Below are 24,878 nucleotides of genomic sequence, written 5' to 3'. Positions count from 1 at the left end.
ACCACACCACTTCCAGAAGGAAGACAAGCTAAAGGAAGGAGAAAAAACGACGGACTGGAGCACACCTGGGTCCACCAAGCTCCGAGGACGATAGCCTGGCTCGAAGGGACCATTGTACAGAGAGGACCATACAGCTGCCCACACGGCGGGAAGCGACATCCTGCACTGACCGATGGCCCTACACGGGACAGCAATGGAGACACCTGGGGGGATGTGCCACTGAGCTGGCCCAAGTACACTGAAGCAAACAGTGGGGGCATGCAACGGAGCAGCAGGGGATGCAGAGCATGGGGGTCCCGAGGGAGTATAATGAATGGGCTTTAGGGCCTATCCATCCTTTCATGTTCAGGTCCCACTCTGTGTTTTGCTCACACGCTTTCCTGTTTCAGTCCTTCTGCTTCAGAAGTTTTCAATGAAAACGATTAAAAATCTTTCTCCACACTTTTTCTTTCGTTTTATATTTTTCTCCCATGTTACCATCTGCTTTCTTCACCAAATCCTTATCTGTAGTGATCGCATCATGAAGGTGAGTATGTAACAGGGTTATGGTTTAAGAACAAATTTTTCTTAAGTGGGAGCTAGCATTTAGTGGGACCCCCAAAGCCACACCTGAACCTATGCCTTTTCTTTAATTTGCTGTAACTCGTGAGCCATTACATGTCCTATCATTCCATAATCCAATCATGTCAAACATAATTGTGGAATTTCTTCCATAATCATACATGCTTTCTAAAACTTCCTTTCCTCCCTGGATTTCTTGACATCAGCTCCCTCTTATCTGCACCCCTATCTATGCTCGCTCCCTAATGCCCTTTCTAATTTCTCTGCCTGTGGGCCCAACATCCTTGGTTTTCACTTAATGAAAATAAGGCAACAAATAACACGGCTTCAAGAGAGTGAGCCCCAATGGCGACACGCTTCTGAGGTACACCCTAATAAAAATGAGTATAAACAGAATATAACAGAACGGACATCAATTTTATTGGCACATAAATTACATATCATTCAATTCAACATCTCAGTTGTTGAGACATGTCAATGAGAATTATACAATCAATCTTCGTGCACCCCTGCACTCCCATGGTGAATTTGCCTTTAGAATAACTTGTTCAAACACAATCCGTTCTAGTGCTCCCTCCCCTCTCTGTCCTTTAGTGTTACTCCCCAAATCCCCTTTCCCTCGCTATGGTCCTTCCCCGTGCCTGCATCCCCATTACCCCTTGTACCAGGATATCTCCTTATGGATCCATTCCTCCAACGTTTCACAGTTGGCGACCCATCAGGAATAATAAAAAAAAGCCCAACAAATTCTAATAAGGTGGCGAGGCTATAATCATAATTGTATAAAGACAAAAATACAAATAATGCAAATGAAGGAAAATATCCCATCAATCTGTGGCTTTTCTAAGTGGAGGTTCAGATTTTGGTGATTTCTCACATCCTCCACTTGCTACCTCTTGAGATTCTTTAGTAGGTTTTAATCTTTCTTCCCTGGATACAGTAGATCCATCATTTTTACATTTAGTCTTGTCACCTTTTGGCTTTGGCTTATATATATTTTTCTTGTCTTACTCAGATATTATTTTATTTATTTATTTTTTCTGGTATTTATTTATTTTTTTTAATTTTATTTATTTTTATTTTTTATTTTATTTATTTTATTTTTTATTTTATTTATTTTTAACTCTATTTTATTTTCTAAATATTTTCATAATTTTTCATTATGATTTCAAATGTATATCACATCCTTCCATAATTCACATGAGCTATCGATGTATAAGCGGTGGATTCTGCATCCATGGGATCATCTTGGACAGGTGTAGCATCGTCTCAACTTGGGACAACAAGAAGTCGGTTTGATCTTCCTCAGCCCCTCTATGTTCTCTAGATGTCTGAGATGTCTCTAGTAGCTCTGGATGCAGAAAAGGTTCATGTCCGCACTTTCACACCACTCAGCATTTCCCCTTTCTCTGCAACGCTCCTTTTCTACCGCGTCTACACTCCTCCCAGCAATAGCTTTTAGCGCATAAGGTGGTGGAGCTCTTCTGAGTCGATGAGCAGATTGGTGCTCTGTTTCTCCTTGGGGAGCACTCCGTTTAGTATCAGACTGTGCCCTAAACGCTCGAGGAGATCCTCATCATGAATGATGTCGACGATATCGTGGTGATCTTGACCTCGATCGATGGTATCCATGAGATCTGGACCGTGACCGGTAACTTCGGCTCTTGCCTCTGTCTCTTCTGGGATGTGCGGGTGATGGTGAATAGGAAGGAGAATGGACCGATATGAGCACTGTGGCAGTTACATCAGGAACAGGAGCTGCGGTAGAAGATGGAGCTCCAGGAGCAAGAGGAGCCGAGGTAGATCGTGTGGAAGCCAATGACGGCATTGAGGGTGCTGGGTGAGTTGAGGAGGATATCGCTGGATTCATCAGAGGATCCTGTGGTTTGGATATTGGAGATCTCTTCAGAGGTTGTAGGTGCCTTGGAATCAGTGGTGGTGGTGGAGGGAACTCATTTCTTAGTCTTTGTGTATAGCCAGTCTTATTTTGGAACCTCTCAACAGCCTTCCGTAGATTCTTATTGGGAACTAAAGTATCGGGAGAGACCTCCTTCTGAAGACACGTGGGGCACGTATGTTCATCTGATTCCAGGAGTGCTGTGCGCACACATTCATCGCAATAACTGTTTCCACAGCACGGAATGATCACTGCGTCAGTCATCAGCTCCTTGCAGAGGAGACAGGCCAATTCCGCTGGGATCGGATCCTCTTCTGTGGAGGCAGAGCTTGGTTCCTCTGGGGAGAAGGGGGGCTTCTCTTTCTTCCCAAGGGCATATGCCTGTGCATCTATGATGGGGACTGCATACTGTCCAGAGCTGGTCAGCAGCGCTCCCTTCACGTTAGCATCTTTCACTTCCATCATAAAAGCTCTAGGAATGCCAGCGCTCCTTCTAATTCTACGGCCAGCGTCAAAGTTCTTCTCCCCCTTTGTCGGGCAATGGTGAATATAATGTCCAGGTTTGCCACACTGGAAACAGATGTAAGTAGGAGGTGGTGGACCTAGAGGTTTCTTCAGGTAATTAATTGGGTCATACTTGTGGGCAGACTGAAACATCATTGCTTTAATCTTGTCATCTTCAGAAGCATTGGCGTCAGCCAGATTGGCAGCCTTGGTCAGCTGGGCTGCACAAACGGACGCAGAAGAGCCGTGCATTGCTCGCAAAGTGCCCATCGCTGGTTCCGTTGGACTGATCCCAGACGTCTTGCTTGCAGATTTCACAACACCAATAGGAAGTCTTCTAACAATCACCGAAGAATTCCTAGGGATCAGCGCATTGTCATCAGTGTATTCTTCATTCGTCTGCGCCTTGCTGATCTGCAGTTTGCAGGTAGAAGCTTTCAGCTTTTCTCTCCCCATGATTTTCTCCTTCAGGTCGCACAGGGAGATGTGGAACCCATCAAAGACGATGGTGTCGTAGTTGAGTTTAGAGGCAAATTTATAATGCACACCAGGCATGGTTGCAGAGGAGTCGTTCTTGGATATCTCACTGTGTACGACTGCGCTCTGTAGAGAAGAGGAATATACAGAACAGTCCATCTACAAGAAATGGCTACTGTGGTTGCAGAGGCCAAGTTTTTTTTTGTCTGTGGTGTTAGGTTTTAGGCTTCTTCTCACTCACCTAGCTGCAGGGCTGATCAACCCAAGAAGGGCTGGCAGGTCAGACAGCAAGATTCTGATGGCTGAGACAATTCAAATCAAGGAGGCAGGCTGCTGGAGACTCCCACGGACAGCAGGCGACAGGAGAGGTCAATGGCTCACATGCAAAGGATGACGTCAGATGACAAAGCAGACCAGCTGAGGAAACTCCCTTGCAATTGGTTGGGTGCTGAAAACAGAGGGAACAACTACACCTTAAGAGCGGTCGTGGGTTTCCTGGCAGGTGGATAGAGATACTCCTATCACAGATAGCCCTGTACTTCACGGAGTTAGCAAGGTCCTTCCTGAAGAGGATTGCAAGTCCATTCCTCTTGCTGGATTACTTCTGACACGGTCCATCATATGCTTTTCCAATTCAGAACGGTCAATGTCAGTCCATTTCAGCTCACTAATCTAAGGTATTGATGCATATGAGGGAGTAATAAAAAAAAAAACAAAAAACAAAAAAACAACCACCGGAATGGTGCTGGGCGAGTAGAGCTTTCCTAGTGTGCCTTGTTCCTGCCAGGTGAGCATTGAGCGACTCGCTCTGAGTTAGTGCTACCAGTGGTGTTGCTTGGGAAGGTTCTCTCTGGTCACCAGGAACTGTTTCAGAAACTCAAGCGCAGGAGTGGTTTTTTCGTTTCAGTAAAGTGAAATGACGATGGATGGCAGAACTTATTCTGGTCATCCGTCAACTCACTGAACTCACGAAATTGCTGACAACAGTCATGCACTTGTGCTTGAGACGGATGACAGACCACTGAAGATGGGATGTTGTTTGGAGGAGAGCGGTGCTTGGTTCAGTGAACTTTAACGGAAGATTTGGGAATGAGAAGGGTCACTACAAAATGTGTTCCTCAGTTGTGACTGACTGAGGAAAAGTGTGCAGTAGAAACGTGCCATGCTTTGAAAGAACAGTTCCGAAGTGACCCAGACTTTCCCCCCAGGTCATTAGAGGTGAGACGTGGTGCTATCCTCATGACCCAGAAAGCCAACATCAATCAAGTCAGTGGAAGAAGCCAACATCACCTCATCCCAAAAATGCTCATCAAGAGAAATCAAAGACCAAGATGATTCTCATTTATATTTTATTTTTTACCATAATAAATCTAGTTATTTATATTTATGATTTCCTTGGATCCTTAATTTTTATTTATCATTTTATGGGCGGGGTCTCTGACAAATCTTATAACAACCCACTATTCAATGATATTAAGCACACTTGTACATATGTTGCCATCATTTGTTTTTCTGATGTGAGGGGCACAGTGCATTTGGACTTCTTTCTACCAGGTCAGACTGCTAATCAAGCTTTCTACTTAGAGGTTCTGAAAAGATTGTGTAATATGGTGTCACAAAAAAGACCTGATTAGTGGGAGACAGGGGAATGTTTCTTCCACAGGGACACAGCACGTGCTCACGCAGGCATCTCCGTATGCCATCTTTTGGGGGCAAAAACAGCATACCTCTCCTGCCCCATGCACCTTTAAAACCAGCAATCCCTTTATTGGACATATACCCAGAATAAGTAATAAATAGACTGTGTCCAGTCATCAGTGCTCCAGTGTTCCTTTCGGCACCATTCACACTGACAAAGGTCTGGAAACAACTGAAATCTATCGAGAGACAGTGGATGGGGTAACTCTGGCACACATACACACACACACACACACACACACACACACACACACACTGGAAGACTACTCATCACTAAAAAACAGGGATGGAGACACAAAAGACACTGTCTCCTGGGAAAAGATGGAGGAAATTATGCTAAGAGAAGTTAGCCAAGAACAGAAGGACAAGTGCAAGACGAGTCCACTGAGGTAGATCCAAAAAACACAGTGGGACCAGAAGAAAAAGTTTATTCCATAATTTACAGGTTGAGAGACAGGCACATAGGCATGGGACAGACCAAGCCCAATGATGCACCCAACTTGCCAACACACAGAAGGGAAAAAGTAGGGCGGGTGGGACAAGAGAAAACAAGGGAGGAAAGATGAAGGCAGGGGGGAGAGGGGGGAACCAGGCACTAATCCACAGGGGAGGGTACTCGTTAATGTCTCCACAGGAAAGGGATGGCGAGAGGGAGCAGACCTCAACCTGCTGTACCAGGCCTTGAGGGCAGCATACTGGCACGAAGCAGTGAACGAGCAGAGAGGTCTGGTTGGCCAGGCCAACCCCTTTTCCAGCTATGCCAAACCCTCTCTCCAGGAGAATGCACTTAAGGTAAAGCCCGGGGAGAATGGCAGGTCTTACCAGACCACGCTGGAGCAAACAAAGAAGGAAAAAGGGAGAGAATGAGAGAGAGTGGACAGCATCCTGACCCATCAAGCTTTGAGGATGATGTTCCCACTTGGAGTAGCCAATGTACAGAGAGGACCATAGTGTTGGCTCCCCCACAAGTCACAGCATGCCCTTACTGACCCACAGAGCCAAGGGGGGGCAGTACCAGAGACACAGTAGGGGAATTGTGCCCAGTCTGAACCCCTCACCCCAGCGAGTAACCTTAAGGGAGCACAACAGAGCAGCAAGGGGAGCAGAGCAACCAAGTTCCCGAGAATTCTGAAAATAGACTTTGGACTCGGGGGGCAGACCTTACACCGCATCAGACCCAAGCAGAAACTATGCATAAGGGTCAGCAGACAGACCTCGAACTCTCCATAGGCTTTACTCCTCCCTCTTTCTTTTCTTTCCCATGCCTATCTTTACAGGACGGGCAGGATAAACACTCTGGGGGAGAAAACAATGAATCCTAAGGTTGTGGGTGGGGGAGGGAGTTGAAGAGTGGGCGGGGGATAGGGAGGGGAAGTCAAAAAACCCCGGCACAAGGGAACAACAAGGGATTTAAAATTGATGGTAAGGAGGGCAAAGACTGCCTGGTGGGCTTCAATCAAGTGCAATGTAGCCGAGAGGAGGTCCAGAGAGCCAATTGATGGCACAACATGCTAGTGGTCCAGGGGGGATGTTAAAGGAAACAGAAGAAAAAACTAGGAGGCAAAAGATATTGATAGAGGTATAAATAATGTCATGTACGTATATAAATATATGAATACATAAGGCTAGGGATATAGGTCTATGAACATATATTTATAGATTAAGTATAAAGATAGCCGGCAGACATCGGCCTGTACTCATATCCTCCATCAACACGACACTTTGTTCTAATAACCTGGCATCCTATGATGCTCAATTTCCTGACAAGATCGCAGGAGAGAAAATGGCGCATTAGCTAATGTGGTGAAGAAAGCTGATGACGCCGGGTATTAGAAGATATAGCGTGCGGGGTCTGAAGAGGTTGAAATTAAACAAGCGGCCTTCTACCACAGAAAGAACAAAGCCCACATGGAAGAAGCATAGCAGCCTGTGTGATCATGAGGTGTTGATAGGACCAAGTAACGGGCATCAGCAGACCCCAAATAACCAAGTGTTTTGATGGGAATGAGGAGGATCAGACTGGAGAACCAAAGCCCATCTCTAGACAACTGGACATCCCCTCACATAGGGTCACAAGAAGGGACGAGCCAGTCAGGGCGCCTTACAGCACTGATGAAACTCACCACATTCCTCTAGTTCTTTAATGCCTTCTCCCCACCCCACTATTCTGACCCCAGTTCTATCTTACAAAGAAATCTGGCTAGACCAGAGCATGCGCACTGGCAAAGGTAAGAGCTCTAGACACACAGAATCCAGGACAGATAAATCCCTCAGGAACAATAATGGACGGTGCAATACCACGAGGGGAGGGAGAAGATGGGAGCAGAAGGGGGAACCAATCCCAATAATCGACATATAAATAAACCCTACCCCGGGGGACGAACAATAGAAATGTGGGTGAAGGGAGATAGCAGATGGTGTATAATATGAATATAAAAATAATTTATAATTTATCAAGGGTTCACGAGGTGAAGGTGAGGGCAGGCGAGGGGAAAAGAGGAGATGATAACAAGGGCTCAAGTAGAAAGAAAATCTTTGGAATGATGGCAACATATGTACAAGTGTGCTCGATACAATTGATGTATAGATTGTTATCAGAGTTGTAAGAGCCCCCAAATAAAAAAAAGTGGAATCGCGGATCTGACAAATGTCTTAAGGGAAATGGAGAGTACTTTGAAAGTGATAAGGTTGTATAAAAACATTTAAATAGAAAGCTTTGAAAAACATTGCATTTGGGGGTGGTGGGGCACCTCCTCATATGCATCCATTTCATTGTTCACCATTCTTAATTTTCCTACATTCACACTCCTCACATTCAAAGTTCCATTCATGAGAAATTTTTGTATCTGTTTGCCATCTTGAGTCCTGCCCTACCCCGTACCCAAATCAAGACCCAGAAGCTCCACTGGTGCAAGCGTCACCAGCTCAAGTCACCCTGGTGGATTCCCCTTCAAGAAAACCATTTACAGCAATTTGAACAGAAGCAGATGAGCAGATCTTTGTTCCAGTGGAGCCAATGGGTGGGTTTGAACTCCCACCCATTCAGTGAGCAGCCAAGTGCCTGTGTTGTACGACCACGGGTCCTTGCATTCCACTGGACCACTGATGAAAGCCAGTGCCCACTGTTGTGGGGACCATTTATAGGGAAATGGCGGACAGCACAATAAGCTGGGCATGAAAAGAGGAAATTCTAAGATTTCTTTACTTTCAGGACAGGGAGAGAGTCACTAGAAAGACTCTCCTCCATGCACAATGACTTGTTGAATTTCAGTGGGCTCCTGTGTTAGGCAGCGTTCTCTAGACCAGCAAAACCACGACACTTGTGACAGTGGAAACAGAACAGGATAAGTTATATAGCAAAGAGGACCAGAACAGCCAATTAGTCCAAGCAACGGTACAGAAAGCTCAATCCAACTCACTTCGGTGGGTTAACGAATTTCCTGAAGGTCCTTCCACGATGGGCCGGCAGGTCAGACAGCAAGATTCCGATGGCTGAGAGGGTGGAAAGCAAGGTTGAAATGTCCAATGACAGGCTGCTAGAGTCCCAGGAGCAGCAGGCAACAGGAGGCTCCCATCCAAAGGACTGGAGGTCAGATGACAAACCAGATGTAGGATGCAGCTCTGGAGAAGCAGCTGAGGACACTCCCTTGCAGTTGATTGGCTGCTGATAACAGAGGATAAACACCTCAGTTGCAGTGGTGGGCTTCCTGGAAGGTCCATAGAGATAATCCTATCACAGAGAGCCTTGTGATCCCTTCTGCATATGAATGCAGCTCCAATCCTATTGATCGAGTCACTCCTCACGTAATCCATCATGTGATTCTCTAATTCAAAATGGCCAATGTCCATCCATTTCAGCTTACTCTTAGAATAACTGTATTCATGCATTCCATTTCATTTTTGACCACTTCCAGTGTTCCTAAATTCATACTTCACACTTTCCACGTTCCCAATACGAGAAGCTTTTTGCAGCTGTTTCTCCTACTCTTGAGTCCTGCCCATCACTCTTCCAGTGCGGGAGCAACGGATGTCAGAATAGATGGGGCGTCTATTCCTCCAAACTGACCCCAACTTTATGTTGCCACTGAAACAGGTCATATGACATCTTGCCTCAGTTTGCTCTTTGTGCATGACGTCGAACACCGTTGTTATGTAACTGGTTCCCCTTCATGTAGATGCTTGTTCTGTATCTTTGCCTAGATTCCTTTGTGGCGTGCTTACTGCTGCATATCATCCTATTGAGCCTATTGACTAGCCACTTCTCGGTCTTGGCAGCCTGCACACGTCGTGGAGAATCTGCTCCTGGTCCATCACCGAGCACAGCACCAGGGCGCCGATGACCACAGCCACAGAGCCATCTGCCCCCTGGTGCACGTTCTCCCAAGGGAGACCACGAAGCCCTCCAACTGCAGGTGACGGTTCTTAGTGATGCTCTACATCAAGAACTTCTCAAAGTTTTGATAGGGGTCCACTGAGGTCACCCTGAATCAGGGTGGGTAGAACTTGAAGTTGGCCCCCGTGTCATAGCCCAGTTCCAGCAGCGACGGCTTCCCAGATGTGCCGGCAAACTCCTGCATTCGACTGCACAGTTCCCGCTTCCTGCTCTTTCTGCCCATTGTACATGGCAGTGAACCTCACCATGAAGTGGGGAAAGAACTGTTTGCACATTCTGCTCCAGAGACCCAGGAAGTGCAGCAGGTACACGGGGAATGCCAGGATGCCAACAAGCAGCCTGAGAAGGAAGACGGCAATCTCCATCACGCAGGTCAGGTCACTCCCTACAGGAGAACCTTCCTCTTGTCTTCTGGGCACCAACTCTCAGACTCACGTAGCTGAGCCACCAGGATTGTGTTTATACTATCCAGGTAGATCCTGCTGATCACGAGAGGGTTACATTTTCCCTTCCCGAATTAGACCAGAAGGTCCATACCAAGCGGTATCATCTAAAACTTTATCTCAGATCCTGGCGAATAGTGTCACCATGCAGTAGTATATTACAGGAAACATCTTAGAACCACTCAGAGGACGCTTTGCTGAGGCCTACATCATCCAACACCAGGATGATCCTTAATCGTTGCACCTCATAATGAAATAGTGTAACAAACCTATGTACACATGAGTGAGGCCACCTCTCAATTAATGATTGCTCCTCGTCAAATTCAGACAAGCGGCCTTCATACTGGACCACAGACACAGTAACTTCATATTAGAAAAAAATCACGTAAAAACGTTAAGTGGTTTTCACAAGCTGCTGGGAGGTATACATTGGATTCCACCTTTGCTGGGACATCCCCACGGAAGAGCTCAAACCCTTGATTGACACATTAAAAGGGGACCCACAGCTAAATGATTTATTGGAGAGAGAGAGAGAGAGAGAGAGAGAGAGAGAGAGAGAGAGAGAGAGAGAGAGAGAGAGAGAAAACTATTGATGACCTCAAAGTTTTTGGTGAGTGGGAGGTTGTTTATTGGGATAGGCAACCCAGGCAGAGAAAAAGATTTTTCAAGAAATCAGATGTCTGTTTAGGACAGGTAAATTTTGAACCGACTATGAGACATCTAGGAAGAAATTGAGGGAGGGAAATGACTCACTTAGTGCCAAAATCTGTAGGTAGGTCCGCCCGCAGGATTTCGGAGGGTCGAGGTGATTCAAAGCAAGGTTGATGAGTAAAGTGGCGGCGGCGGCTAGAGAGTCCGAGGAACTGCAGGCAGGGTCCAAAGAACTGGAGGTTTGAGGACAAACCAGATGGAGGATCCAGCCTGGGAATAACTGCTGAGGGAACTCCCTTGCAGTTGATTGGCTGCTGATAACAGAGGGAAAACTGTACCTTAGCTGCAGTGGTGGGTTTCCTGGAAGATGGATAGAGATAATCCTATCACAGAGAGCCTTGTGCTTCCTGAGGGAGTCAGGGTGATCCCTTCTGCATAGGAATGCAGCTCCAATCCTATTGATTGAGTCACTCCTCATGTAATCCATCATGTGATTCTCTAATTCAAAATGGCCAATGTCCGTCCATTTCAGCTTACTCTTAGGATACCTATGTTCATGCATTCCATTTCATTTTTGACCACTTCCAGTTTTCCTAAATTCATACTTCACACTTTCCAAGTTCCCAATACGAGAAGCTTTTTGCAGCTGTTTCTCCTACTCTTGAGTCCTGCCCATCACTCTTCCAGTGCGGGAGCAACGGATGTCACAATAGATGGGGCGTCTATTCCCCCAAACTGACCCCAACTTCATGTTGCCACTGAAACAGGTCATATGACATCTTGCCTCAGTTTGCTCTTTGTGCATGAGGTCGAACACCGTTATTTGTAACTGGTTCCCCTTCATGTAGATTCTTGTTCTGTATCTTTGCCTGGATTCCTTTGTGCTGTGCTTAATGATGAATAGCATCCTATAGAGCCTATTGCCTAGCCACTTCTTGGCCTTGGCAGCCTGCACACGTGGTGGAGAATCTGCTCATGGTCCATCACCGAGCACAGCACTAGGGCGCCGATGATCATAGCCACAGAGCCATCTGCCCCCTGGTGCACGTTCTCCCCAGGGAGACCATGAAGCTCTCCAACTGCAGCTGGTGGTTCTCTGCACAGCTCTTCATCAAGAAGTTCTCAAAGTTGGGTTTGGGATCAACACAGGTCACCCTGCATCCGGGTGGGTAGATCTTGAAGTTGGCCCCCATGTCATAGCCCAGTTCCAGCAGGGAGAGCTTCCCAGATATGCCTGCAAAGCCCTGCAGGGTGCTGCAAAGCACCCACTTTCTCCTCGCCGTTGCTCTTTGTGCATCACAGTGAACCTCACCATGAAGTGGGGGAAAGAACTGTTTGCACATTCTGCTCCAGAGACCCAGGAAGTGCAGCAGGTACAAGGGGAATGCCAGGATGCCAACAAGCAGCCTGAGAAGGAAGATGGAAACTCCATCACGCCGGTCTGGTCACTCCCTACAGGAGAACCTTCCTCTTGTCTTCTGGGCACCAACTCTCAGACTCACGTAGCTGAGCCACCAGGATTGTGTTTATACTATCCATTTAGATCCTGCTGATCACGAGAGGGTTACATTCACCGTTCCTGAATTAGACCAGAAGGTCCATACCAAGCGGTATCATCTAAAACTTTATCTCAGATCCTGGTGAATAGTGTCACCATGCAGGAGTACATTATAGGAAACGTCTTAGAACCACTCAGAGGATGCTTTGCTGAGGCCTACATCATCCACTCCCTGTAGGATCCCTTAATCGTTGCACCTCACAATGAAATAGTGTAATAAACCTATGTACACATGAGTGAGGCCACCTCTCAATTTATGATTGCTCCGGGTCAAGTTCAGACACGCGGCCCTCATACTGGACCACAGGCACAGTAACTTGATATTAGAAAAACCGTGTAAAAACATTAACTGGTTTTCACAAGTTGCTGGGAGGTATAAATTGGATTCCACCTTTGCTGGGGCTTCCCCACAGAAGAGCTCAAACCCTTGATAGACACATTAAACGGGACCCACACTACATAGTCCTAGAGCGCTCACCCCACGGCTCGCTGTCAGTTCCAGTTTGTAGAAGGAAGCACTAGCCAAGGAAAGGCTTATCGCAGGACCCCAGCTATGAGTATTCACCTGGACATTTTTCACACACCTATCACCCCCACGGCTCTGTTAGCCCAGGAAGATAAACCTTCGAGAGTGGAGACATCTAGGCAATATGGGCTTCAACGTGGTTGGTCCTATTGGGAGCAAATAGCACAGGTGGTCATCAGAGGCCAGCATGGCGGTGAACCACTCAGTGGGAACAACCCGTCCATCATAATTCTACCTTACACCCCCACTCAGATAAAAAGGGCTTGGGAATTTTCTATAGATCTTTAGAGAGTGTTAGCGGAATTTTGTGGGAAGTTAGCTCGCCATTATTCTCTCGGGAAGCTTGGTCGTTCCTACAACCAACTGCATGGGTCATTACCAAAGTCTCATGCCATAAGGGGCTCGAGGGAGCCCCTCATTACTTACAGACGGCTCCGGGGACAGCAGAGCAGCCCACTGTGGCCCCTCACTCAATCCTTCCAAACTGACTATGGCTGTGCTCAGAAACCGAATATTCACTCGCATTCTGTTCTTCAAAATGTAAGGCAGGCTGTGAACACAACCAGTTACTCGGCGTTTAATGTGCAAGTGTTTGGTCATGGAAACAGCAAAGCCATTGGGAAGTAATTCTTCACCTTGCAAACTCAAATAGCATCCTACCGCCATTCTTTCTTCATTAGCACACACTAGGGCACGCACGCGTGTGCCGGCGTCCATTTCTAAGGGAAATAGCAATGCAGACGGGGTAACCCAAAAGGCATTTGTGGAAAACTGAGGACTGGGAAGAGAGTGTATGCACACAAATTCTTAATGTTCACAATTTAAGAAGCCTGGGAGGCCAGGATTCTGAGTGGATGGAGGTCTTCACACTTGCGAGTTAAAGATGAGCCCCAATCCAATTTTTATAACTAAGATTAATCCGCACAACATCCTCCCATAATAGTGCTACCTTAAAGTGACCTCTTACAAGCACACATGCTGAGGTCTATGTGGCCGGCACCTTTAACTCTAGGAGCAGACAGGCTGCTAGTGCTCTCCCTGCTCAGGGGACAGTCACTCCCCCTGACCTGTCCCCAGCACTGCTGTTAGCTTACTCCTCCAATGAACTCAGGGACCTCTGGGGTTTGGGTACAGCCCACTCTGTGTGGTTCCCTGTACTGAGGGGGGCTTGAATGCCCCAAGAATCTATAAGTTGATGTTAAGAATACATGTTCTCTCCTTCTGCTCAGACCTTGTTACTGATGCCACGCCGTAGTAAGCACCCCAAAACTTTTGTTTGTCTCTCAATTTCTTCCCTTTGATGACCAAACTGTCCCCGAGGGCCCATCGGAGGTCGGGGCTGGACCTCACAGGCATTCAATACTCTTACAGTCTCCAGGGCTGAGCATCCAATTTTACACAACAACGCTGCTAGCCTAAGACCAAGGTATGTCATCTAATTAGGCATAATCTAAATTTAGGGTCAAGCTAGACAGATCGTCAGAGAATGCACTCACTTAGGAAGGGAGCTGATAGAGCTCATTGGTGAGGAAACCAGTCAAATGCACCCCGGCGAATATATACCACTCCTATACCGGCATTTCGATGCCTAGGGGCTTGTACACGTCACTATAGTTCTTTCTCGGATTTTTATGGGTGCCACCTATGACCTGAGAATCCACAGAGCACACCAGCAGCCGTTTACTGTCCTGTTTCACTGGGGTGGGCACTTCAATACATCTGAAAATGGACAATAGCCTCACGTACGCCAGCAAAGGGTGTAGGAAGTTTTGTTAAGATTGGAACATTCATCATGTCACAGGTGTCCCTTAAATGCTCAGGGCCAGGCCCTCAATGAACGGGCATTGGGCACACCAAATCCCAATGAGTGAAACGGAAGGGGGAGATCAAAGGTGATTTCCATACACGTAAGTCTTCATTTAGCTTTATCAACACTAAATATTTACTCCCTTACAAAAAAATTCTAACATAATGAGGGTGGAGAAACATTTTTCCACCACCAAAGAGAAAAGCCATCTGGAGAAGATCTGGTGGAAGAATCTGGTGGAAGAATGATGCTGGACGGAGGATGACAGGTTACTCATCTCTAGGGTCTGAGGAGATTCTTACTTCTTTTTGAGATGGTGGAGAAAACAAATGGATTCCCCTTAGGAGGGTGCGACCTCTTGTGGAGAAAGTTGAAGAACAAGGAGGAGATGAGGAAACCATCCAATCTCCAGGATGATTCTTTCACAGGACACTAACAGCCCAAGGAGAGGGGCTCTTTATTTGTGTTTTCACAGGCACCGGAGATAAATACACGTCAGAAACGTCCAGAAAAGCTCACAGATTCATGAGAAAGCAATGTTTCCTAAGAGTTGTAATCATATCTGCCACTGCTGACTGTGTTAGTCAGGGTACTGCAGAGAACCAAATCCACAGAAATTCATGTATAAGAGAGTTTTACATAAAGGTTAAGTGCACACGAAGAACACAATCCAACCCATTGCTGCCCAAGCCCACAAGTCCAACACTAACCCATATGTCCAACACCGATCCATAAAGTCCTTCTCCATCTCACAAAACACGCGGAATGATGCCAAATGCAGGAGGAAAGACAAATGTGTAAGTGAATGTGTAAACATCTCAACGCTGACAGGGTCTCCACACGGCTGCTCTAGCACCCGGGGCTGCATTGGGGTAGGTCCATGTGGCTTCTCCTCAGTGATGTCTTGCAGGAAGTGAGCCTTGCCAGCTGAAGCAGGGAACTGACCAAGGCAGCTGCACCCTGTTCTGACCATCACAGAGCAAATGGCTCGACAACAAGAAAGTTGAGGCTCACTCAGCCATTTATCTCTTCGGCCTTCTATTAATCCCACATGTGTTTCTTGGCCAGGTGGCACAAAAAACTTTCACTATCTCACTGATGTTGCCTGAGAGGCAATCCAGGAATCTATCAGAACTGGACAATTTATGCAAAAGTGACTGGACGAATACAACATACTGTTGATTTGCTAGAAGATATAAAAATGGACTTTCAACATCAATTGATGCTAAAACGAACTTGAACATTAGAATTTGGGGGCATAATTCCTGATCTGTATAATATTAGTATACATAGCTGGACTTTAATTGTAAATCACTTGCAGGGATGTAAGGAACATGTCTCATTGGACATCAATCAGCTGAGAAAGGAAATTTTTACCTCAAGCAGTTTCCATGTGTTAGGTTCTAGTCTGACTGTGCGACTCAGTGTCATTGTTCGTTGCCTGCACCGTCACATGCTGCTTCCATAGAAGGCAAAGTGGTACCGAAACAAGCCACGTCACCCTTTTCAATTTAAAATGTACTCTAAAAGCGGGAAATGTGGGGAACTGGGCACCAGGAGGAGAGTGTATGTGGACAAACTCTTGAATCCTGGGAGGCCGGATTTCGATGGAGGGAGGCCTTCACATTTTTGAGTTGGAGATGAGTCCTAGACACATTCTCCTAATTGAAAACCATCCCCACAAAATCCTCCCATAATAGTGCTACCTTAGTGGAACCCCTTACAAGCACATGGCTGGTCATTCATTATGCGGCAGGCAGCCCTTCAGCATGGGAGCAGACATCATGTTTCTATTGTTCTCCCCACTCGGGGGACAGTCAGTTTCCTCTGCCTGCCCCAGTACTACTATTAGCTTTCTCCCCCATCGTGCCCTGGATATCTAGGGCTAAGACACTGTCCAACTTGTTCCTTATGCGATAGACTGTGATGGATGGGGCTTGTTAACCCAAAGACAATATACACCTGCTGGAGGATACTTTCTCCCTCTCTGTTCTTGACTCTGTGAAAGAGGTGAGCGTACTACACTGTTTGCCTGTTTTTTTATTTATCCCATGAAATTGTACAGTCACTCCTTAGGATCATCTCAGTTGTGCGCTGGACCCCACGTTTCATTTCTTGGCCCATTTATCATCCTCTACCAGTGCTTCCTTAGATCTCGTTGTGACCAAACAATTTGTGTTACACGAGGTTTACTTGTGTTTTACTGCTTATGCAAAGGCGTTCATTCGGTTGTGTGGCTCACAAGAAATACGGATAGCTTTGAGAAGAATGGGGATTCCGGAACACTTCATCATGCTCATACAGAACCTAGCTTCCGAGGCAGCTGTGTGAACAGAACAAGAAAATACCACGGGGTTTAACATTGAGGAAGGTGTGTGTGACAGCTGAACCCTCTCACCATGCTTATACAATCTGCGTGCAGAGCAAATCATCACAGAAGTTGCATTCTATGGAAAAGAATGTGGCATCAGGACTGGGGGAAGATGCCTTAACAACCTGCGACAACACAACCTTGCTTCCTGAAGGTGAGGAAGGGAGGCACTTGCTGATGAAGATCAAGTATCACAGAACTTCAGCATTTATTACAACTTACTGTAAAGAAAACCCAAATGCTCACAATTGGGCCAATATGATCAGCGGACAAAAGACGCAACTTGTGAAGGATTTCATCTTGCTTAGATCCACAATCAATGCTCAGGAACAAGAGAAACAGTCAAGATCAATAGAAACAGTTGGGAGAGCACGTGATGCATCGCAGAGACTAAATGTGCCGCGTACAGTGTTGAACAGCAAGGAGGTTACTTTGCGGAGGGAGGTGGGCCTGACCCAAGCCATGGTATTTTCCATGGCCTCACCTGCCTGTGAACGTTGGGCTAGAGCAGGGAAGAGCGAAGAAGAATCGATGTATTTGTTGTGAAGCTGGTGAAGAATATCGAAAGTCCAATGGACTCTGCCGAACAAACATCTGTTTAGGAACAAGTACAGTCAGAATGCTCCTTAGAGACAAGGATGGCAAGACTTCTCATGGGCTTTGTCACATGAATATGTTATCCGCAGAGATCAGATGCTGGAACAGAACACCAAGCTTGATAAAGTCGTGGGCAGCCTGTAAAAGGAGGACCCTGAACAAGACGGACTGATGCAGTGACTGCAGCAGTGGGCTCCACTAGCAGCTGAGGGCGGTGCAGGACCGGGGAATGTTTTGTTCTGTGGCCCATATTGGGTCGCTGTGAGTTGGAACTAACTTGCCGATACCTAACAACCACGTTTGTTCTCTCTTGCTTTGTTTTTACGTTTATGGAAAAGTTTTATTGTAATCCAAAAGCAACACAACGGGGCCGGCAATGACTACCGCAAATCCTTCTGCAGTTATTTTAAAACAGATATCAGCTTCTGCCCGGCAATTAAAACAGTTCAAATGGGAAACTTTCACCGCACAGTAAACTCCGCCCCAACTGATGAATGGTGGCTAAAATCATAGGTCCTGGCCACACCTCTCATGTTACGTGGACACCACTCACAATTCAGTACAAAAATTCGTGTTACCAAGCTCTCATGAAAAATTAAGTAATCAAGCGGCAATATTTTAAGTGCAGCAAGGACTGTCCATGTCATGAGTTACTAGGTTTGAATTTCCTCACATTATAACAAAATCGATAGAGAAGACTTTGCAATTTAGACAATGAACAAATCTGTCCTTTTACACAGTGACAGATGTCACTTCTCTCATCTTTCCCCTCCTCCTTTGTCTGTGTTGACTTCTTGTGTTTCTGTTCTTCGCTTTTTTCCAATTCTGCTCCAGTCCCTGCAGGCTTCTCACGTTTCTTTTTTTTTTTTATTTTATTTTTCTTATCATTTTATTGTGAGCTCTTACAGATATTGTAACACTCCATATTTCAATTAGATCAAGTATAATTGTTCAAATTCTACCACCATCAGTTTCAATGATCTGTCTTTCTTCTTGAAGTCTTTGATCTCAGCTCCCCTTTATCCCTTCTGTGTTCTTGCCTCCCTCCCAGGAAGCCTTACGTTTATATTATATATTATTATTTGCCATATCTTACACCATCCCATGTATCTGTTCACCTGACATTCTGTTATCCTTATGTTTCTAATGCTTTTCATGTTTCCGTGCTCCTCCGTTTCTCTCTGCATCTTTGTCTTCTTACTGAGTTGACTTTCTGCTGAGCTTGCGCTGCGTCTGTGGCTTTGGGTCTGGCTTCCAGAAGGGCTATGCTTCTACTTGGACTGCTTTGACTGTGACTCCTGGTCCCACCTCACCGACCCACTGTGCCGTGTCCGCACTCTCTTTGCTTCCTCCATCACTTTCTCTTTCAGTTCCTTCACATTGCCCCCTGATGCTTCTTCTTGTACAAATACATTACTTTCCCTGTCATTTTCATTGTAATCTGGATCAAATTTCACTTCATCATTTTCTCTCCTTAAGTCGGAGGAAAATCAAGAGGACTAGCTTAACTAGGGCTTAGGTTTGATAGAATTCTTGTCAATTTGCCCAACAACTCGCTCTCTTTCAATGTGTGTGTCTGGTGGGTTAAGGATATGCAGTAATTTATTGCTACTGGACTATAATCCCTTGATTCTGATACATGCTTGTCATGATCTCTATAGTTTGTATCTACAGACTTTGTCTCTTCACCTTAGCATCTTTAGAATCTGAACTAGCTTCGTGATCATGAAGTTTTCTGTGACTCTAGAGACTTCAATGACTTTTGGGGGTGGGGGTGGGGTTGGAGGGCTGCTGTTCCCATCTGAGGCAAATCCCTTTCATCTGTGTTTTCTCTTTCTGTGGGGATGCAGAATATTTACTCCGCGGAGGATAGTCTTCTTGTTGACTCACTTCTTCCCACCCTGCGCTTGGAACTTGAATAATCTCTGTGGTCTTAGTTGTTTTTTTTTTTTTTGGTCTTTATGGGGCATGAAGTTTTTATGTAAGGAGCCATGAATGGATTCATGGTTACATGAAGTTCTAGTCTATTTAGTCGGTTCAGACAGATTTTTAAATGTCACGTTTTCATTCAGACGGTCTACATGACTCTCTCTCTCTCTGGCTGATGCTACTTTTGCCCTCCCCAGGGTTTCCCTTTGCCAAGATCCAATAATCCCGATCTTTGGTTTGTCCCTTTTCACTAGATGTAGAGCTATTGGAACTTTCAATCTCATGCATTGTTTTATGACTCACTTCTTTGAGTTACTGAATCTGAATTTCCTCTGACGTTGGTCACTCGTTTTGTCCTTATACTTGACTCTATTTTCAGTCTTAGTGCCAAACTTTAGTTTGCTTTAAATAATACTACAGGCTTTCCTAGACTTCATGTTGGTTGTGTAGATTTAACATCATCTTCTTCTCCAGATCCAAAGTCATCTTGATCCCTTTTGGGTTGAGGAACCAAATCATATTAATAACATTTTCAGCAGGAGCTCTATTGTCATCCTTAAACTCTCCCACAGTTTCAGTGACAGTCCTTTTGCATCTGGTTTCTGCAGAGGACGGCCACGTGCTGAGCATCTAGGAGTATAATCCACCCCTAGAGGGGAGCTGGATCCTTCAGTTCCACTTACTTCTGCCTGACCTTTCCTTGGACTTTTTCCTGGTTAACTTTCCTGGATGTTGACGTCCGTTCTTCAGAGGGTTCTTTGATATTAGTTATATCCTCTGTACCTCCAATATTGCTCCCCAGTTTTTCTGTTGATCTTGATCGTCTTAGGTGGTGGAATGCCGTCCTTGGCAGGGGTCCTAGCCATCTTTCCATGGTCAGGTTTGGTCACATGCTTTCCCTGTTTCAGTTCTTTCAGTTCACTCTGCTTCAGAATTAGCACGACCCCCACATTTGAAGGGAGTACACAGAAAATGAAAGGAGATCGTCTGTTGTGGGAAAGGAAGTGACCTACCACACCACTTCCAGAAGGAAGACAAGCTAAAGGAAGGAGAAAAAACGACGGACTGGAGCACACCTGGGTCCACCAAGCTCCGAGGACGATAGCCTGGCTCGAAGGGACCATTGTACAGAGAGGACCATACAGCTGCCCACACGGCGGGAAGCGACATCCTGCACTGACCGATGGCCCTACACGGGACAGCAATGGAGACACCTGGGGGGATGTGCCACTGAGCTGGCCCAAGTACACTGAAGCAAACAGTGGGGGCATGCAACGGAGCAGCAGGGGATGCAGAGCATGGGGGTCCCGAGGGAGTATAATGAATGGGCTTTAGGGCCTATCCATCCTTTCATGTTCAGGTCCCACTCTGTGTTTTGCTCACACGCTTTCCTGTTTCAGTCCTTCTGCTTCAGAAGTTTTCAATGAAAACGATTAAAAATCTTTCTCCACACTTTTTCTTTCGTTTTATATTTTTCTCCCATGTTACCATCTGCTTTCTTCACCAAATCCTTATCTGTAGTGATCGCATCATGAAGGTGAGTATGTAACAGGGTTATGGTTTAAGAACAAATTTTTCTTAAGTGGGAGCTAGCATTTAGTGGGACCCCCAAAGCCACACCTGAACCTATGCCTTTTCTTTAATTTGCTGTAACTCGTGAGCCATTACATGTCCTATCATTCCATAATCCAATCATGTCAAACATAATTGTGGAATTTCTTCCATAATCATACATGCTTTCTAAAACTTCCTTTCCTCCCTGGATTTCTTGACATCAGCTCCCTCTTATCTGCACCCCTATCTATGCTCGCTCCCTAATGCCCTTTCTAATTTCTCTGCCTGTGGGCCCAACATCCTTGGTTTTCACTTAATGAAAATAAGGCAACAAATAACACGGCTTCAAGAGAGTGAGCCCCAATGGCGACACGCTTCTGAGGTACACCCTAATAAAAATGAGTATAAACAGAATATAACAGAACGGACATCAATTTTATTGGCACATAAATTACATATCATTCAATTCAACATCTCAGTTGTTGAGACATGTCAATGAGAATTATACAATCAATCTTCGTGCACCCCTGCACTCCCATGGTGAATTTGCCTTTAGAATAACTTGTTCAAACACAATCCGTTCTAGTGCTCCCTCCCCTCTCTGTCCTTTAGTGTTACTCCCCAAATCCCCTTTCCCTCGCTATGGTCCTTCCCCGTGCCTGCATCCCCATTACCCCTTGTACCAGGATATCTCCTTATGGATCCATTCCTCCAACGTTTCACAGTTGGCGACCCATCAGGAATAATAAAAAAAAGCCCAACAAATTCTAATAAGGTGGCGAGGCTATAATCATAATTGTATAAAGACAAAAATACAAATAATGCAAATGAAGGAAAATATCCCATCAATCTGTGGCTTTTCTAAGTGGAGGTTCAGATTGTGGTGATTTCTCACATCCTCCACTTGCTACCTCTTGAGATTCTTTAGTAGGTTTTAATCTTTCTTCCCTGGATACAGTAGATCCATCATTTTTACATTTAGTCTTGTCACCTTTTGGCTTTGGCTTATATATATTTTTCTTGTCTTACTCAGATATTATTTTATTTATTTATTTTTTCTGGTATTTATTTATTTTTTTTAATTTTATTTATTTTTATTTTTATTTTTTATTTTATTTATTTTATTTTTTATTTTATTTATTTTTAACTCTATTTTATTTTCTAAATATTTTCATAATTTTTCATTATGATTTCAAATGTATATCACATCCTTCCATAATTCACATGAGCTATCGATGTATAAGCGGTGGATTCTGCATCCATGGGATCATCTTGGACAGGTGTAGCATCGTCTCAACTTGGGACAACAAGAAGTCGGTTTGATCTTCCTCAGCCCCTCTATGTTCTCTAGATGTCTGAGATGTCTCTAGTAGCTCTGGATGCAGAAAAGGTTCATGTCCGCACTTTCACACCACTCAGCATTTCCCCTTTCTCTGCAACGCTCCTTTTCTACCGCGTCTACACTCCTCCCAGCAATAGCTTTTAGCGCATAAGGTGGTGGAGCTCTTCTGAGTCGATGAGCAGATTGGTGCTCTGTTTCTCCTTGGGGAGCACTCCGTTTAGTATCAGACTGTGCCCTAAACGCTCGAGGAGATCCTCATCATGAATGATGTCGACGATATCGTGGTGATCTTGACCTCGATCGATGGTATCCATGAGATCTGGAGCGTGACCGGTAACTTCGGCTCTTGCCTCTGTCTCTTCTGGGATGTGCGGGTGATGGTGAATAGGAAGGAGAATGGACCGATATGAGCACTGTGGCAGTTACATCAGGAACAGGAGCTGCGGTAGAAGATGGAGCTCCAGGAGCAAGAGGAGCCGAGGTAGATCGTGTGGAAGCCAATGACGGCATTGAGGGTGCTGGGTGAGTTGAGCAGGATATCGCTGGATTCATCAGAGGATCCTGTGGTTTGGATATTGGAGATCTCTTCAGAGGTTGTAGGTGCCTTGGAATCAGTGGTGGTGGTGGAGGGAACTCTTTTCTTAGTCTTTGTGTATAGCCAGTCTTATTTTGGAACCTCTCAACAGCCTTCCGTAGATTCTTATTGGGAACTAAAGTATCGGGAGAGACCTCCTTCTGAAGACACGTGGGGCACGTATGTTCATCTGATTCCAGGAGTGCTGTGCGCACACATTCATTGCAATAACTGTTTCCACAGCACGGAATGATCACTGCGTCAGTCATCAGCTCCTTGCAGAGGAGACAGGCCAATTCCGCTGGGATCGGATCCTCTTCTGTGGAGGCAGAGCTTGGTTCCTCTGGGGAGAAGGGGGGCTTCTCTTTCTTCCCAAGGGCATATGCCTGTGCATCTATGATGGGGACTGCATACTGTCCAGAGCTGGTCAGCAGCGCTCCCTTCACGTTAGCATCTTTCACTTCCATCATAAAAGCTCTAGGAATGCCAGCGCTCCTTCTAATTCTACGGCCAGCGTCAAAGTTCTTCTCCCCCTTTGTCGGGCAATGGTGAATATAATGTCCAGGTTTGCCACACTGGAAACAGATGTAAGTAGGAGGTGGTGGACCTAGAGGTTTCTTCAGGTAATTAATTGGGTCATACTTGTGGGCAGACTGAAACATCATTGCTTTAATCTTGTCATCTTCAGAAGCATTGGCGTCAGCCAGATTGGCAGCCTTGGTCAGCTGGGCTGCACAAACGGACGCAGAAGAGCCGTGCATTGCTCGCAAAGTGCCCATCGCTGGTTCCGTTGGACTGATCCCAGACGTCTTGCTTGCAGATTTCACAACACCAATAGGAAGTCTTCTAACAATCACCGAAGAATTCCTAGGGATCAGCGCATTGTCATCAGTGTATTCTTCATTCGTCTGCGCCTTGCTGATCTGCAGTTTGCAGGTAGAAGCTTTCAGCTTTTCTCTCCCCATGATTTTCTCCTTCAGGTCGCACAGGGAGATGTGGAACCCATCAAAGACGATGGTGTCGTAGTTGAGTTTAGAGGCAAATTTATAATGCACACCAGGCATGGTTGCAGAGGAGTCGTTCTTGGATATCTCACTGTGTACGACTGCGCTCTGTAGAGAAGAGGAATATACAGAACAGTCCATCTACAAGAAATGGCTACTGTGGTTGCAGAGGCCAAGTTTTTTTTTGTCTGTGGTGTTAGGTTTTAGGCTTCTTCTCACTCACCTAGCTGCAGGGCTGATCAACCCAAGAAGGGCTGGCAGGTCAGACAGCAAGATTCTGATGGCTGAGACAATTCAAATCAAGGAGGCAGGCTGCTGGAGACTCCCACGGACAGCAGGCGACAGGAGAGGTCAATGGCTCACATGCAAAGGATGACGTCAGATGACAAAGCAGACCAGCTGAGGAAACTCCCTTGCAATTGGTTGGGTGCTGAAAACAGAGGGAACAACTACACCTTAAGAGCGGTCGTGGGTTTCCTGGCAGGTGGATAGAGATACTCCTATCACAGATAGCCCTGTACTTCACGGAGTTAGCAAGGTCCTTCCTGAAGAGGATTGCAAGTCCATTCCTCTTGCTGGATTACTTCTGACACGGTCCATCATATGCTTTTCCAATTCAGAACGGTCAATGTCAGTCCATTTCAGCTCACTAATCTAAGGTATTGATGCATATGAGGGAGTAATAAAAAAAAAAAACAAAAAACAAAAAAACAACCACCGGAATGGTGCTGGGCGAGTAGAGCTTTCCTAGTGTGCCTTGTTCCTGCCAGGTGAGCATTGAGCGACTCGCTCTGAGTTAGTGCTACCAGTGGTGTTGCTTGGGAAGGTTCTCTCTGGTCACCAGGAACTGTTTCAGAAACTCAAGCGCAGGAGTGGTTTTTTCGTTTCAGTAAAGTGAAATGACGATGGATGGCAGAACTTATTCTGGTCATCCGTCAACTCACTGAACTCACGAAATTGCTGACAACAGTCATGCACTTGTGCTTGAGACG

The 24,878-nt window shown here is 45.8% G+C and overlaps 4 pseudogenes; all 4 read right to left on the bottom strand.

Annotated features, from left to right (window-relative positions):
- Positions 1-1,884: 1,884 nt before the first annotated feature.
- On the bottom strand, positions 1,885-3,517 carry LOC142456137 (E3 ubiquitin-protein ligase RBBP6 pseudogene; annotated as a pseudogene).
- Positions 3,518-9,388: 5,871 nt separating this feature from the next.
- On the bottom strand, positions 9,389-9,895 carry LOC142456136 (thiol S-methyltransferase TMT1A pseudogene; annotated as a pseudogene).
- Positions 9,896-11,548: 1,653 nt separating this feature from the next.
- On the bottom strand, positions 11,549-20,278 carry LOC142456135 (E3 ubiquitin-protein ligase RBBP6-like; annotated as a pseudogene).
- A 2,288-nt stretch (positions 20,279-22,566) lies between these two features.
- On the bottom strand, positions 22,567-23,946 carry LOC142456134 (E3 ubiquitin-protein ligase RBBP6 pseudogene; annotated as a pseudogene).
- Between the last annotated feature and the right edge of the window lie 932 nt (positions 23,947-24,878).

This window comes from Tenrec ecaudatus, chromosome 9 (assembly GCF_050624435.1).
Source record: "Tenrec ecaudatus isolate mTenEca1 chromosome 9, mTenEca1.hap1, whole genome shotgun sequence".
In the NCBI taxonomy this organism is placed as follows: Eukaryota; Metazoa; Chordata; class Mammalia; order Afrosoricida; family Tenrecidae; genus Tenrec; species Tenrec ecaudatus.
The sequence above is the reverse complement of the archived record's forward strand: the minus strand, read 5'-3'. Positions and strand labels throughout refer to the sequence as shown.